General features: G+C 36.7%; 1 pseudogene; it reads left to right on the top strand.

Annotated features, from left to right (window-relative positions):
- The first annotated feature begins 2,325 nt into the window (after positions 1-2,325).
- LOC110697791 lies at positions 2,326-4,745 on the top strand (annotated as a pseudogene).
- The last annotated feature ends 13,195 nt before the right edge of the window (positions 4,746-17,940 follow it).

A 17,940-nucleotide genomic window follows, 5' to 3' on the forward strand; every position in this document is an offset into this window, starting at 1 on the left:
CGACACCTGTCACAGGTAACACGTGACCAGTCACGTGCCACCTGTGAGGGGCAAATGATTAGGGGTTTTTTATCCACCAATCAGCATCCGACACGTGGGCCAGCCAGGTTTCGCCACGTGTCCTTCATGAAGGCCAATAGGAGCCTGCGCCACGTGTCATCAAGAGATTCGTCCTCCTTGGACCAATTGCAATGTGACACGTGTCCACCCATGCCAAATGGGAAAACCGGCCAACAAGGCCCAATCTTTGTGGGAGGCCCAGTTAGCCTTAGGTTTAACCTAAACCTAGTACTGGCACGCATCCCAAGGCATATAAATATGCCCGTTAATTCTCATTAAGAGGGATTACGCACATTTAATACTCTCACCTAGAGAGACCCAATTACTTTTCCGCATTAATTACTCCTTAATCAAGTACTAACTTGATCGTCGGAGGCGGATCTCCAATCGTCCGGAGCATCCGTTTGTTTTGCAGGTACAGGCGTTCGGTTCCAGTCTCAGAATTGTAACTCTCCCGCAGGACATCAGAAAACCCCGAAACAATAATAATAATAATAATAATAATAATAATAATAATAATGATAATAATAATAATAATAATAATAACAATAATAATAATAATAATAATAATAATAATAATAATAATAACAACGTTGAGTTAGATCTTACAACGACGCTTCGATTGCTTTCCGCTAATTAATTTCCCGAACTTATAATTTTTTTTTTAATTTTTATAATTGAGAGAATTAGAGAATTAAATATTATATGAGATTGTTTTTTTAGAAGTAAAGATTATAAGAGAGTAGGAATTAGAGAATAAGAGAATTAAAGAATAAGAGATTTGAGAATAGATGAGTTGATGAATTGTGGAAAAAAATAGAGGAAGAAGTGAAGTATTTATAGGAATTAGGAAGCTGAAAGTAGCTGTTAATATAGCCGTTTTTGGCTATTGGAGAAAGTAGCCGTTACTATGCACGGGTCGTGCCGGGCCGGGCCGTGTGCCATGTTGGGTCGTGCTCGCGAGCCAGCCTGCAGGCCAAACGCCGTGCCGCCCACCCGTGCCGTGCCGTGCTCGTGCCGATTTCCGAAAATTTTGTTCACGGCACGGCCCACGGCTGGGCCACCGTGCCGTGCTGTGCCTATGGCGGGCTCGTGATGGGTCGTGCCACCACCGTGCCGTGCTCGTGCCGCCCACCTCTAATTCCTCCTAAAACTCCATGTCAAGAGAAATATACCAATTAATTAATTACGGAAAGAGTACATGGCAACTAAATCGAATAAAAACATCTTTTTAGCAAAATTACAATCGTTGTTGCAAATTGTACATTTTTCATACCCTTACGTCGTCATTCATATCGTTATGATTTACAGTATTCTTTTGAGATGGTATATCGATCTATTGTAGTCTTGAATAAAATTATCGTCTGATTCATCTGTTTGAAGTCAAAATATTAACCTATTTATCTCACATAAATATTTATCCATAAAACAACTTGTACTATACTAAGACCTTGTTCACTTTACCTTATTTTTGCTGAACTGAACTTATTTTTTGTAAGATAAAGTGAACAAGCCCTAAACTCAAACAATTGAACTTGAACAAAACTTATCATAGAATGTAACAAATTTATCAATCAAAATCACTTAAAATTCATTGTAGAGTTGAATTTTTAAGATTGTAATAAATTATACGAGTGCAAATTATTTATGAAACGAATTACTAATTTATACTATCTCATCACTTCTTAGAAAAACTCGAAAATATGATACTTCATTCGTTACTAATAAATAAATGCACCATTTTTTTTCATGGTCAATTTTTAAAATTGTGATCATTGAGGAGTCTAAAATCTCTCAATACTTTATGGATGGAAATAGAGTAAAGTGAAATCTAATTAGAAGCATTTCAACAGTAATCAAAAACTTAACACTAAAATAGATATTGGGAGTGACACATGTCACATCCTGATGCTGTTTTTTCCTTCTAAAACTCTCCTTTCCTTTTTAATCATTTTTTTCTTGAATATTTGATACAATTATAATAATATCATTCCAAATTTTTTATATTACAAAATACTCCTTTTTTATTTGGTGTTCATAATTCTTCCATACACATTTACCTAAAATATTATTTCAGCTCCTTTTTAATTATCCGATAAACGGAGCGATATTAGATTTTGCCAAAAAAGTAATATTCTGTAATAAAATTGATTCATATTATAAGCATCACTTTTATTTGTTAGATATAATTATTTTTGTAAAAAAAAAAAAAATACACTTACCGTGCATAACACGGGGCCTAAGCTAGTTATATATGTATATATGATATTTAACAACTTATAATTAAAGATACTTATAGTCAAAGCAGTGTATCAAATAGTGTGAAAAATCATATGATACAATTATTTAACGATTAACGGGATGAGTCCAAGTATGTTACAAGTAAAACAAAAACACCAAAGAAAATAATCCAAATATTTTGTCAAATAAGAAAAATGAAAAATCAGTAGTACTAAATGGTGTCAATCCACTTCAAAGAAAGTATAAGGAGTACTAAAATGGTCTAGAAAAAGACTTCACGAGAAAAAAAGCTAAAAACAAAAAGGAAAACAAAATAAAGGGATAAATATTGTCAATAGCTTTAGGAGAAGATGAGCTGTTTCCTCCTCTAATAGTAGTATCAGCTAACCGCCAAATCACGTGGTCCTCGTTTACTACAACACACTAACCATGCTGACATGGCACCCGAACCTAATAAAACCATTGTCACGTAGGCTCGGACAACCGTTTGGTCCCTAACTCAAATCCCCATAACAAAACCCAAAACCCATTAAAATAATAATAAAATAACAAAAAATAAATAAAAATTTGCTCATGTTGATGTTAGTTCCAAGTATAGCAGTTGGAAGTAGTCATTTCCTCTTCTCTTGTAAGCCAACTTAACAAAAAGTTGCAGAACAAGAAATACTACAAATTCATTCTCTCTCCTATCTTTCTTTATTTCTTTTGCTTCTTTGATAAGCTAATTTTATCTCTCTTTTTTTTTTTTTTTTCCTCTTTCATTTACTTGGCTTTGTCTGTCTCCTCCATTAAAGCCTACACGAGAAGTTTGGTAAGCTCCTCACGGAAAAGCAAATTTCTCTGAACTTTTGTCTCCCATTACCCCGTTCTTTCTCTTCTTCTCCTTCTATATATATGATCATCAAATTATAACTAACAGATTAATCACATACAAATACACTCATATATATAATATATATTCATAATTGTATTTCTGGTTTGATTTATCGAATATGATGGGTTGTTGTTGGAGGAAGGCGGTTGTTTACATATTGATGATATGGTTGCAACAATGTTGTTTTCAATCAGTGGCGATTCTAGACCCGCTTGATTTCCTAGCATTGCAATCGATACGGAAATCGTTACGAGATGTTCCGGGGTCGAATTTCTTTCAGTCATGGGACTTCACATCTGACCCATGTAACTTCCCCGGAGTTTACTGTGATTCCGACAAGGTCATCGCTCTCAACCTCGGCGATCCACGGTCCGGATCACCGGGCCTAACGGGCCGGATTGACCCGGCGATCGGGAAACTATCTTCACTTGCGGAGTTCACCATTGTTCCAGGTCGGGTCATGGGTCGAATACCCGGTACAATATCGGAGTTGTCAAATCTTCGGTTTTTTCGCCGTAAGTAGGAATTTCTTAACCGGAGATATTCCTGCTGGTTTTGGAGAGCTAAGAAGTTTGCACACTCTTGACTTAAGCTACAATCAGCTTACCGGTTCGATCCCTCGACCTCTTGGTTCACTCCCGGTTCTTTCGAACCTTATTCTCTGTCATAACCACCTTGACGGTCCGTTGCCTTCTTTCATCTCAAACTCGCTAACTCGAGTCGACTTGATGCACAACAATCTAACCGGTCCTCTCCAATCCGATTCGTTCCCGCCTTCGGTCCAGTACCTTTCGCTCGGGTGGAACAAACTAATCGGACCGGTTTTCACTACATTGCCCAAGCTTAACCGGTTGAATTACCTCGACCTAAGCATGAACCACTTCACCGGTTTAATACCATGTCAAATATTCACCTTCCCAATTTCCAACCTTCAGCTACAAAGAAACCAGTTCTTCGGCCCGGTTCAGCCCGATTCCCAAGTAACAATCGCAACCATTGATTTAAGCTACAACAGATTATCGGGCCAAGTATCGCCAATGCTCTCAACGGTTCAGAATCTATTCCTGAACAATAACCGGTTCTTCGGTTCGGTTCCGGAGAGCTTTGTGGACCGGCTGATGGATGCAACGATACAAACGTTATACTTGCAGCATAACTATCTGACAGGATTTCAGATGAATCAGACGGCTGAGATTCCTCTAAGTAGTGTGTTGTGTTTACAGTATAATTGTATGGTCCCACCAACACAGTCAGCTTGCCCGTTGAAAGCTGGGGATGCCAAGACACGACCTACTGCGCAGTGCAACGAGTGGCGAGGGTAATTTTGGAATTTCATACTAGACATATTATTATTGTCTAAAAAAAGGGTTTTTTTTTTTCCCTCTAATTAATTAAATTTTTTGTTGTGCCTAGTTAATTAATTTAGTTTATGTGGCAAAGATTTTTGCTTTGATTTATTTAATTTTTTTGTTATATGAGGTGAATGAACTCAGAAGAAATAATGTGGAAAAGCAGAAATGTGGATAGTTTTTAACTTTTATTTTATATATTAATTTGTAGTTTATTGTTAGTATTACGGAGTACATTATTATTAAACTGTTATTATATGTTATTTACAAAGTATTTAGCTGTTCTCAGTTTTGAGTGGTAATGTATTACTATGAACTTATGAAATATGGTGACTTAACAATAGTTTTTATGATTAATAGTTTTTAAGATCAATTATGTGGTTTATAGGCTCCTAATTTAATTTTAACTAGTACTTTTATTTTCTATTGATGTCGGATTCTCCACAATATGGTTGATCTTACTGTGTTAGCCGCCATCTCATGTCTTCATCCACGCCTCTGCTAGGCAGTATGAGGGCGAACCTAAGTCGAGTGAAGTGTCTTGCACAAGATTCATTTTGATCTTTGTATACCACAATATACGAAATAATAATTTTGATGTATGTCACTTTAATCCTTGTACTGAATATGGAGCAATTAAACTAAGACGGATCGAATAATTTTATAACTCGGAAGGTGTTCAAGTTTTAATGATGACTACAAGTATATAGAAAGAAAAGCAACAAACACAAGTTAAGAAGTCATCGAAGCCTTGGCTTCTTTTTAAGAAGCTTTAACCCGCACGAGTTGGTGAAGCATATCATAATCATTCCAATAATAATACAAAAACAACTCAATAATTATTTATTATTATTAAACATTAAAATCATAACCAAATAAACAAAGAAAAAGATAAAGGCTTAATTAAGACACTTTGTCAATTAAAGGTAAAGAGACAAATACATCTTTCTAATCTTTTTAGCTTAACATGAAGACTACAAGATTTTGAGTTGAATATTACGTATGATTTTGAGGAAATCATTAGTTAATGAAGGGGATTTTAATGGGCCACGTGGTCCCTAATTTGGGCCAAAAAGGATGATAGTGACCCAAATGGGCCCAATATATTTGGTTTCAATTATTTATTTTTCATCCATTAGACTTAGCTGTCGGAGGATTCTGCTCAAAGTGGACATTTACCATCAAACTCGATCTTTAGCTCATTAAATTCATACTTTTCCATTTTGGCTAAAATTGGATAAGAATTGGCCTTTATATACACCAATACATGAAGTTTTTGTTTAAGATTAATTTGCAGTTTTGTCAAATTAATTTTAGCGGTTTAAGAGGGAATGAATCCAAGAAATGAGACTCGGTATGTGGTAGAATAGTTTGCATAAATCTATACCAAGTATGAAACTGCTAATTGAAGTAGGTTATTAGTAGAATTAATCACTGGTAGCGGTTTATCATTAACGCATTAAAAACGTTAATTGATTCAACTATGAATTGTTGACATGGATGATTAATAGGAGTTTTTTTTTATTTTTTTTAGTTTATTTAATGAATTTAAAAAGGTCAAATTTAGCACATACGCTTAGATATCTTTTTTTCTTATCTAATAAATCTTTCAAGAATTTAGTTAACCACACAATTTTATTGCTTAAAGGTTATTTATTAATTTCACTTTCTCATTGTTATCAACATCTCTTTATTACTTAGGTTCCCAACATAAATTTTCTTTTCATTTGTAGGTTTTAGCTAATTTCATCATAGTTTGAAGTAGTAATTAAGGTTGATTAATAATACTTTTGACTTTGGCCATTGTTCACGTCCCTACTAAGACTCATCCATACATACATCAGAAAGATCTTATGATTCAAGAACTATTTTCACATATCATTCACTATAATTTTACAAATTAATAATCAAAATTTACTTATTACTCAATAAATACAAGGACAAAGACAATAATAATTGTTTTATTATCATTTTTGCGTACAAACAAGCAAGAAAATATGAGATAAATAGTACCAAAAAATGATACAAGTATATAAAAATAGAAGATCCATTCATCATAGAAGTAGGTGAAACATGTGTATAGAAGAAATTAAAAAAACATAAATACAAACGGTTGTAATTAAGGGACCAAGAAGTTTCTACTTTATTTTCACAAGAAGATGATCATCAAGTACTTGTCATGTGAATTCATCATAATGGAAATTTATGATTTCAAGAGGTCCACTTAATTTGTAGTTATGGGATGTCACTATCTTCCATAAATTTCATGTTAATTTGTCATTAATTAAATAAGCCTCAATCTCCAATACACAAAGAATGTCTTTCACTTCGTTTTTTAGTTAACTTCAACTTAGTATTCTCTTGTGATTTGTGCCTTGGCACCTCTGGGGTTAGGCTAACGCTGGATTTAAGTGTATGGACGTATCGAACAAGATATCGTAAGAATAAGTTGTACATGAAGTAACTTCGGTGCATACATCCTTGCAATGGTGAAGGTTTCGGAGGAAGTACATTCTTGGATTGAGTCCTTAAACTTGGGCCCTATTCTTTTCATCTTATAACTTTAGGAAAATAAATTCCTACAAGTAATACCCAAGTTTAAATTACGACTACAATACATTTTATTAAAACGGTTTAATTAGTTTATGTAAATTTAAACAGGTAAAAATCACATTATTAAAACACAACCTTGATAGTAATCAATATCTTTTCATCATCAATTTATTACACCCTTTGTTTCTAATTAAGTGTAACAGTGTAGGATCAATTTACTCTTTTTATCTCTCACTCATTTGCATTATTTTTAAAAATTAGTTTTCTTTACTGCTTTATACTAATACTAATTGCACTAATACTTTGTATTTTACTGTTTCTCTCTCCCATCTATCTAATAACTAAAATAATAACTGTACGTGACATCACTATCATCCATGTGTCACATTCTCAATAAAAAATTAAAAAAAAAAAAAAAATCCCATCAAAACTATTCCTAAAAGGCTTGGAAAAGGTAAAGACCACTCCTAAAAACTTTTGAGGAATTCTCAGGCTCTAGGAACTTTAGCCCTAATGGTCTCTAGGGAAGGGTGTCTTAGTAATTGACATAAAATGGAAGACAAGGAGGTCAGTAGTGGTCCCCCTTTTGGTTGACTGTTCATTTTTTTTTGTTTTTTTTTTTTCTTAAAAAAAAAAAGAAAACAAAAAGGAAAAAAAAGGGGGGGTTTCTACACTACAAAAAAATAGACATTTTAGCAACAAATCAAATCTGTTGCTAGATTGTACTTTTCTGTCGCTAAATATAGCTAGCAACAAATTTTGAAACGGAATTACTCCGTTGGCAAAACTGTTGTCGCTAAATGAGACTAGCAACGTTGTATGTGTTTTCCGTTGCTGAACTTAGCAACTGATTTTTAATTCCGTCGCTGGTTTTAGCTACAGATTTTTATTTCTGTCGCTGGTTTTAGCAACGGATTATTTTTATATGTCGCTGGTATTAGCAACGAAAAAAAAAAAATCCGTCTCTAAATTTAGCAACGGAAAAAATTATTTTATGTCTAAAAGTAGATGCTATTCGGTTCGACCTAACTCGGGTCAACCCGCCTCGGCTTTGCATGTAAGACTCCTTGAATCCCCAATCTCAAGAATAGCAATAGGTAGGAGTCGAACCCGTGACCTCAAAGTCACATAGTGAAACTCTTACCAACTATACCAAATATTATTTGTTTACTTCTACGCAATTGATAATAAGTGAAAGAAATATTAGAGACGGAATTTAAAATCTGTCTCTAGTTTAGAAACGGATTTTCAAATCCGTCTCTAGTTCAGAGACGGATTTTAGTTTACATAATTCGTGTCTAAAGTAATATTTTACATAATTCGTTTCGAAAATAATTTAGAGACGGAATTAAAAATCCGTCGCTCATATCAGCAACGGAAAAAAAAAAATCCATCTCTAATTTAGCAACGGAAAAAAAAAAAATCGTCTCTAAATTTAGCAACGGAAAAAAATCCGTTTCTAATTTATCAACGGAAAAAAATCTGTTTCTAATTTAGAGACGTATTTTCAATTCCGTTTCTAATTTAGAGATAGATTTTTTTAATTCCGTCTCTAATTTAGAAACGGATTTTTTAATTCCGTTTCTAAACTAATTTGGAGACGAATTTTTTAATTCCGTCATCTCTAATTTAGAAACGGATTGAATTCAGTCGCTAGAATTCCGTTTCTATATGGACATTTTTTTGTAGTACAAAAGTTAAAATAACGCTTGAAAGAGGAGAGAGAAAACACTTGTTTAAGAAAGAGAGAGAAGAAGGCGAAAAATTCATCTTCAAGGTTGCGATTTGAAGGTTCTATGTTGGCGTTGTTCTTCGATTGTCCCTAATTCCAGTACAAGTAAGTGTTATTGTTCAATTTAATTGCGATTTATGAAGTTAGGGTTAATAATTGGGATTGTAATTGGAATTATCATGAAAATGTCGATGCATTATTAATTTCAATGGCTGGTAATTGATTCAAATTGAGTTGATATTGTCTAATACTTTAAAGGATATAGTTTAGTTTAATATAGGGTTTGGGGATTTTATAATTGCGTGTGTTCGTACAAAAATGGTGGTATTTGGTATCAAAATATGTTAATTTGAAGTATGATTTATTATAATATTAGTTGTAACATTAAAGAATTTTATGTTGATATTGAAGTTAGGGTTTATTCGAATTTAAAATGAGTGTCCATATAAGAAAAAGGTAGGGTTTTCGAATTGTTTATATGTATGAGTAATAAAGTATGAATAATTTAGGGTTCTTGCTTTAAATATTGTGTTATTTTATTCAAAATGTAGTGTTATGGAAGTTTGTTAGGGTTATGCTTAGTTGTTAGGGTTCGTTTATGATAATAAAATTTATCTGAATATTGTATTAGTTTAAATGGTGTATTGTGTGTTTGTTTGTATATCTAGTTTTATTGTTGGTATCTCCAGTTTGTGTTATGCTTAGTTGTTAGGGTTCGTTTATGATAATAAAATTTATCTGAATATTGTATTAGTTTAAATGGTGTATTGTGTGTTTGTTTTTATCTCTAGTTTTATTGTTGGTATCTCCAGTTTGTTTGTTGGTATCTCTAGTTTTTTGTTGGTATCTCTAGTATGTTTGTTGGTATCTGCTGGATGTAGGCCTTTTTTTGGTGGTATATTAGTTATTATTACGGATGTAATTTAGGTGTGCATAATTTAGTGTTGTGAGCTGATTTTGTTTAATTTTTTTCCCTTTTTTTTTCCTCTTTTCAGTATGAAAACTTCATGTGTAAAGTTGGTGTTGTTAGTGATGATGTTGGATGAGGATAGGCGTCTGATTGTCGTTTGTTGAGCATAGTCTCATGAAGTATGGAAGCTCTGTCTTTGATGTGTGGGTTTTGCGTAGATGATAATGTGCCATTTTATTAGCCACAAGCCAGAACCATGTGCAGTGTTTGATAGCTGTTCAATTATGCTATTTTCCAGTCTAGTTGGTAGTACTATAGTGAAAATGATATACCACGAACAATATTGTTGGTATTTATTTATGTGTTGGTATGATTAATATACCTATTGGTACCTCTTAATACCAACATAATTTTACCTACCAAGAAACAAACAGTTAGTAACTATATATGAACCAATTAATTTGGTTTTGTGTCTGATTGTACTGTTTAAGATTCCCCTAATGTAACATGACGTGGAACATGCATTAAAAATATGTCGTTTGCTGAGACCAATATTAATTGGAAGAAGTTCATTGACAGATAACACCATTACTATCCAACTTCTAAAATCTTACTAAAGTTTTGAACACTACAATGTCCAAATCTCCTAAAATTTACTGATTTAAAGCTTTTCCAAAAGAAACCCTTGACATTTTTTTATTTACTAGGTTCAATGTTTGAACAATTTACTGATCTATTATATAGGATAATGAGGAGGCATATGGTTGAATACTTAATTGGCGCGATAATTCCCTCCCACAAACGTGCCTAAAGAAATAATAAATTGCAACCCTGTTCATATGACAACATGTTTCGTTGGTACTTTGTTAGACACCAGCCAGTCATACTAAGTGAAAATATGGTCGTCGGAAGTATGTTATTGCTGGCAAGGCCCTTCCAAAGGGTTTATTCTTGTATAACACGTATAATTATAGACAAACAAATTTGTAGTTGTAGTCGTGTAAGAATTACAAAAACTCAAATTTTCTCCTAGATTACACATTACGTATTTTACCCCCCCCCCCCCCCAATTCGCAGATTATAAGTCAAAGTCTTTTAAATTTACAAATGATGTCCCATTAACCCTTTCGAATTGGTTGTTGGTATATAATGTTAATATTGTTACACGTTTGTTTTGCGTAGCGTTGGTGGTGTTGGACTACGTTGTTGGTATTAAAGAAACACACTTTGCATTTAATGGAATTATATTATGAAATATGCAAGATATGGCCGTGTTAATGCGCTGGATAATGACTACCTACATCAAGGAGAAAGAATACCCTCAAATGGTAGATGACGTCATCAAAGCAATGTTCTCCACCAAATGAAGTTGTTCAAGTTATGAAAAGCCGAAAAACATAGTTCGTATATAATGTTAATACTACCAAACATTTGTTTTGCGTGGTGTTGTTAGTAATGGATCGGACGACGGTGTTGGTATTAAAGTAACACACTATGCATATTGCTTCCACCATTGTTATTGTTAGTATACCACTAAAGGCAACTGTAATGAGGTTAGTATACCCATTGGCTTTACGGTTTGACCATTTCATTGCGCTCAAATTATTTCGATATATAAAATATGAATCAATCAGGGAATCAATAGTAATCCATATAATGTTCCTAAGGAATAGACAAAACTCAAGGAGAATGACTTTGATGTTATGTTGTTACACGACACGTATGGATCACGGTTCAAATTACTACATCGATAGACTGTTCTTTGACATGGACGTCACTTACTCAAGTTCCTACACCAACGAATATACTGATGGTAGTGACGAGATTTTAAAAAGGCTAAGGTTGGTCAGGGGCGGATCTAAGGTCAAAGTTATGGGGTCAATTAACCGCACTTAATTCTTTTTTTAAAATTTGTTAAAATATTTACGGCTATTTCACCAAATGCCACTAAGTACTTAAAAAATTCACCAAATGTCATCGAGCTTTTAAAATTCACCAAATGCCATCAAGGTTTTCAAAATTCACCAAACGTCATCGAACTTTTAAAAAATTCACCAAATGCCATTAATGACTAACGGCCGTTAATCCATTAGTCATTAAGATTAAATCATGACACATGTCATGATTTGACTGGTTCATTTTAATCATTTATTTTTTAAAAATTAAAAAAAATATTTTTTTCTCGTTTTTCGTGACAAAAATTGCTCGGGTAAAGTTTTGGGTTCATTTTGATCCTTTATGAGTAAAAATTAAGCTCAGAATTGGCAAAAAAAAATCTAAATGCCCCGTTTCGTGTGTTGAAAAATATCTCGATTAGCGCGTCGTTATTTTTTAACCATGAAAATTGATCGTGTAAGGTTTTGGGGGTCATTTTGATTCTTTGTAGGTACAAATTAAGCTCGGAATTAGCAAAAAAAATAACGTAAAGGATCAAAATGAACTCCAAAACTTTACCCAAGCAATTTTTGTCTCGATTAGCGCGTCTTTAATTTTTTGCCAATTCTGAACTTAATTTGTACACATAAAGGGTCAAAATGACCCCCAAAACCTTATCCGATCAATTTTCATGGTTATAAAATAACGACACGCTAATCAAGATATTTTTCAACACACAAAATTGGGCATTTACGTTTTTTTTTTTTGCCAATTTCGAGATTAATATGTACCCATAAAGGGTCAAAATGACCCCCACAACTTTACCTAGCAATTTTTGTCACGAAAATCGAGAAAAAGTATTATTTTTATTTATTAAAATAAATGATTACTGTGTATTAATTTTAAAAAGTAATGGCATTTGGTGAAATAATTTTCCAAAGTAATGGCATTTGGTGAAATATGAATTGCATTAACGGAGAACTAACATCCATATGCGATTAATGGCACGAGGTGTCATTGTATTGTTTGTCAGTGACATTTGGTGAATTTTGAAAACCTTGATGGCATTTAGTGAATTTTTTGAGTACTCAGTGACATTTGGTTTAATATGAGAAAGATAACATAAAAATTATGAATAATCTAATATCTACTCCATATCAATACACATATATGTGTCAACAATGTGAAATATAATATATATATATAGTTTTACGTAATTTGTTAATTTATGAATAATTTTTTGTAGAATTTGTTTATGTTTTTTGAACCCACTTATAAAAAATGCTAGATTCGTCATTGATGTTAGATTCAATCAAACGGCAAAATTCAGGTAAATTCATTGTACTACTACTAGGGCTATCATTACTACTGTAAACCGATTCGGGATCCGGTGAGAACCTTCATCTATGTGAGAACCTTCATCTATGTGAGAACCAATACCAGCCATTAGATTTTATGAAATTCAACAGTCGAGATTAAAATACAAAGCTGAATAACAAAACCACGAATAACTTCATCTTCATTTGACTTTCTCAATTATTCTATCTGCACAACGAAGCTCCGTGATTATCAATGGCGAATGATTAATCAATTTGAAGGCTAGACAATTTTGATTTCATTTTCTTCTTCACAAGTATGAATAATTTAGATTAAAGCATTCTTTCAAAAGTAAAAGAAAGTACTGAAGTTGTCGATGATGATAATGATCAGGAATATGATGAGATGGTAGGGAAGGTGGTTACAGGAGTTCTAGAGTATGCCTTTGATGCAGGATATTTCTTTTCAGTCAGAGTTGGGGACAGTAACATATACATGAGAGGAGTTGTGTTCAAGGAAGAATGTATTGTTCCTGTTACCCCTGAAAATGATTTTTGGTAGTTCATAGTGTGATTTAGTCAAAATTAAATAATAGCTGATTTTTTCTTATTGTAAATTTTAATGAGTAGGAGAAAGCATTAGATGTTAATGAGCAGCAGAAGTTATCTTATGATAAGGAGCAGCAGGAGAAGTTATCTGATGACAAGGAGGATCAGGAGAAGTTATCTGATGACAAGGAGGAGAAGGAGAAGTTATCTGATGATAGTTGATAAAGGGATTTTTCCTCGCCATGTGGACCAATGAAGCTCCGCCACGTGTCATTCACGTGGACCAACCAGAGCCCGCCACGTGTCACCTCGTGAGAGGTCCAAGGTGGACCAATCAGGCCACAACACGTGGCCGGCAGGTTGCCAACTAGGAAAGTGGCCTTTAATGGCCCAAATACCTAGGCAAGCCCAGTCAGTCCTAGGTTTCTAAAAACCTAGTAATGGGCACACATTTCAAGACCCTATAAAAGGAAGATGTTCCCTCTGAGGAACATCATTCAGAAAATTCCCAAACACACGTGTACATTGATTGCTACGCAGAAAACCCAACATTAATTGCACTCTTTGAGAGCTAAGGCTCAGATATCAAGATTGTCTTAGGCAGTCGGATGATCACTCCCCTTCCGAGAGGAGCCTGATCCCCTTTACTTTCCGCATCTTTACATCCGAACGCGTTCTCACTTGATCGTTGGAGGCGGAACTCCCACCCATAGGAGTCTCCGTTGTTTTGCAGGTACATGTGTCCAAAGGTCAGTCTTGGTGTTGTAACTCTCCCGTAGGACATCTAAAAAACCCCGAAACATTTGGCGCAGTCTGTGGGGAGAGTACTTCTAAGATGGATTCACAAGAACCTGTATCGCCTCTTAATGAGAAACGGCCTATGGCCGACGTCCATGTCTATATAGACCAGGATACAGATGACGACTACGGGGATGACACGCACACGACCCCTGATGGGTCCCTAAGGACTAGGCGCATCTGTCCCGTCGAAAGGAGGGAACAGAATGACGAACAGGAGGGCCCTAGTGAACCAGTCGGCTGGTCAACCCCAGGTGGCCGAAGGTTCCATCCCTATCACCAAAAATGAGCTCATGACTCTCATTACAAGTTTCAAAGGGGAGATTAAGGACCTGATTGATAAACGGACGGTTGTTTCCACCAGGGAACAGTCTGCCAAGAAGCCCTCTCATTCTGGGAGGAATAAGCCAGTCAAAGACCGAGAGGCCACTCCTTACCCTAAATCTAGGGAGGGGCAGAGGCCCTTGTTAAATTTGGCTAAACTCCGGTTCCCTGAGCCAGGGAAAAGGAAGCCATCTAGCATGTACAACCGGATGGTTCAAAGAAAACTTATTCTGATGCCCGGATGTTAATCCAGCAGAAGAAGAACATGCGACTGTCAGATTCGGCCTCAACGTTAAACTTGCAAGAGAGATCTCAGAATACCTCAATGAGGTATTCACAATCAAACCAAGAGAACCAGATAGGCGGCATGTCTGCCCACTCTAGTCCTCAGATGCTCCATGTAGCCCCGTATGTGCCTCAACAGCCATATATACCGTATGGACAACCTTATATGCAGCCGACCCTCTTCGAGGGGCAGGCGGCACATAATGTCCAAACCTTGGACTGGCAGCTTCGACTGCTAAGACTTGGAGAAAAACCCTCTGCGTTCTCCAAGGAAATAACTAAGGCCGCACAACCGGCCAAGGTGAAAAATGTGTTGGTAGGTGCCTATAACGGTACCACATTGAGGTATCTACAAGGGTTGGATGATGTCGCATGGTGTCGATGCTTCCCGGCCACATTGAAGGGCGTCGCCCAACAATGGTTCGGCAACCTGCCAGCCGGATGCATCAATAATTTCCAGACGCTTGCATACTTATTTGTGTCCAACTTCTCAATGAACATCCCTGTGAAGAAAACAAGTCTTGACTTGGGAGCTATACATCAGAGAGAGAAGGAAGGCCTACGATCATACATCAGGCGATTCAATCAGAAGAGAATTCAGATTCAAGGACTGTCTGATGAGGTGGCCTATACAAACTTTTTCAAAGGTCTAAAAGACAGGTCGGCCTTCAAGTTCGACCTTGTTAGGAAGAGAGTTACTACCCTCCAAGAAGCACTAATGGAGGCGGACGCCTATATACAGGCGACTAAGCTCTGCAACATCAGTAAACTGTCGGACTCTAAGAAGTCTGACAAAAAAAGAGAGTCGGCCATTAAAGCCGGCTAACAAAGAAAAGAAAACTAAAGAAGTCTGGGTGACTGATACTTCTGAACAGCCGTACCAGAAGAAAAAGAGAGAAACAAAAACGTACTCCCTAAAGTACGAATTCAATAAAGACTATCACTCCATCCTCATGGAGATTAAGGACCGGGTCTCCATTGAGAAGTCGGCTGCTATGAAAGGTTCTGCCAAAAATCGGAACAAAAATAAATATTGCCACTACCATGAGGATATTGGCCATAACACCAACGAATGCTTTAGTCTCAAGCGGCTATTGAACCAAATCTGGCTGATAAAGGAGTTCTCAAGTCTTATATTTTGAGGTCCCAGGTTACCCTGCAAACTAACCCTGGGCAGTCGTCTAAGAAGAAGCCCCACTCTTCTAATAATTCGAATATTGATGAGACTCCGATCTATACAATAGCAGGCGACTTTGCTGGAGGTGGCCTAACGATCCGGGGTAACAAGGACTACATCAGACGGCTCGATGTCAACTCGGTCGACGAGGGGCAGGCGCCCAAGGATTCCTTCCCGAAGTTGTAATTACAGAGGATGACAGGGGCAAAGTCAGGAGGCCGCATGATGACCCTGTTGTCATCGAATGCAAAGTGGCCAACCAAAGAGTTGGCCGAATCCTCATTGACACTGGGATTTCGTCTGATGTCATCAGTCACAAGTGTCTGGCCAAGCTCAGGTACATGCCCGAGAGCATGCACCAGGTCTCTCATCCCTTAGTGGGATTTAGGGGTGGTGTGGTACATCCGGTAGGTCGAATAGACCTACCCATTCGTCTGGGCGAAAAAGGAGAGGGTCGACATGGTGATCCGGTTCTTAGTTGTTGAAGAGCCGACGGCCTATAACATGATTTTGGGGCGTCCCACCCTGAATAAATCCAAGGCTGTTATCATTATTTCTCTTATGCTCCTCAAGTTTGAGAAGGATGATGAAACAGTTGGCTCCCTTCGGAGAGACCAAAAGATGGCTAATGAGTGTTATCTCTCTGATGTCAACCCCAGCGTGGTCGCAGCTGGCCCCAGTGGAGAAACTACTGACCTTGACCAAGTCAAGGAAGCCGCGCCTGCTGCCGCGACAGCCGGCAAGAAGAGAAAGGTCAGACAAATGATGGCCGAGAAAAATGACAAGCAATAGCAATCATTGACCGGTGAGCGGCCGGATGAACTCCGTCCCTAGCCGGCTGGTGAACACATGTCAAGGTGGGGACGACTGCTTTTGTTAAACTTGGTGCAGACTTGCACAACTTGTTAATAGAATTCAAAGACATTTTTGCCTTTGAGGTGGACGAGAAGACAGGCATCAGCCCGGATCTAACCGTCCACAAGCTTGCTGTGGATCCTAAAAAGAAGCCGGTAAGGCAAAAGAAAAGGAACCATGGAGAAGAACGAAGCCAGGCGGCAGGTGCCGAGGTGAAAAAATTGTTAGATGCGGGGTTCATTCGGTAATGCTATTTTTCTGATTCGGTTGCCAATATTGTGCTTGTAAAAAAGCTGAATGGAACTTGGCGCATGTGTGTAGACTACATAGACTTGAATAAGGCATGTCCAAAGGATAGCTATCCTCTCCCAAAGATCGACAGTCTGGTCGACTATACGGCCGGCCATGCCTTGATGAGTTTTATAGACGCCTATTCAGGCTTTCACTAAATACCTCTGTGGAAGAAAGATCAAGAAAAGACAGTATTCGTTACTGATCAGGGGTTTTTCTGTTACACTGTGATGTCGTTTGGTTTGAAGATTGCGCCTGCTACCTTCTAGAAAATGATTAATCAAATTGTAAGGAATGTGGAGGCGTACATTGATGATATGATAGTCAAATACAAACTACAAACGGACCATCTTACAGACCTCCGAGAAACATTCGCCACACTCAGGCGGCACCAGGTCATGCTCAATCCCAAGAAGTGTGTTTTTGGTTTTGAGTCTGAGAAGTTCCTTGGATTTTTGATTGATCAAAGGGGATAGAGGCAAACCTTGAAAAAATACAGGCAGTCATAGACATGAAGTCGCTCCGCACTGTAAAGGAAGTTAAAAAATTAATAGGTTGCCTGGCGGCATTGGGGAGATTCCTCAGTCGGACAGGCGACAAGTGTCTCTATTTCTTCCAAGCGATCAAGAAGAAGACTATGTTTGAATAGGGGGCGGATGCGGAGGCGGCCTTCCAAAAGTTGAAAGAAACTTGCGCTCTTTGCCAAGGCTGGTTAGTCCTTTGCCAAAGGAAGTGTTGTACATGTATCCAT

Source organism: Chenopodium quinoa, unplaced genomic scaffold, assembly GCF_001683475.1.
Source record: "Chenopodium quinoa cultivar QQ74 unplaced genomic scaffold, ASM168347v1, whole genome shotgun sequence".
NCBI classification, from domain to species: Eukaryota; Viridiplantae; Streptophyta; class Magnoliopsida; order Caryophyllales; family Amaranthaceae; genus Chenopodium; species Chenopodium quinoa.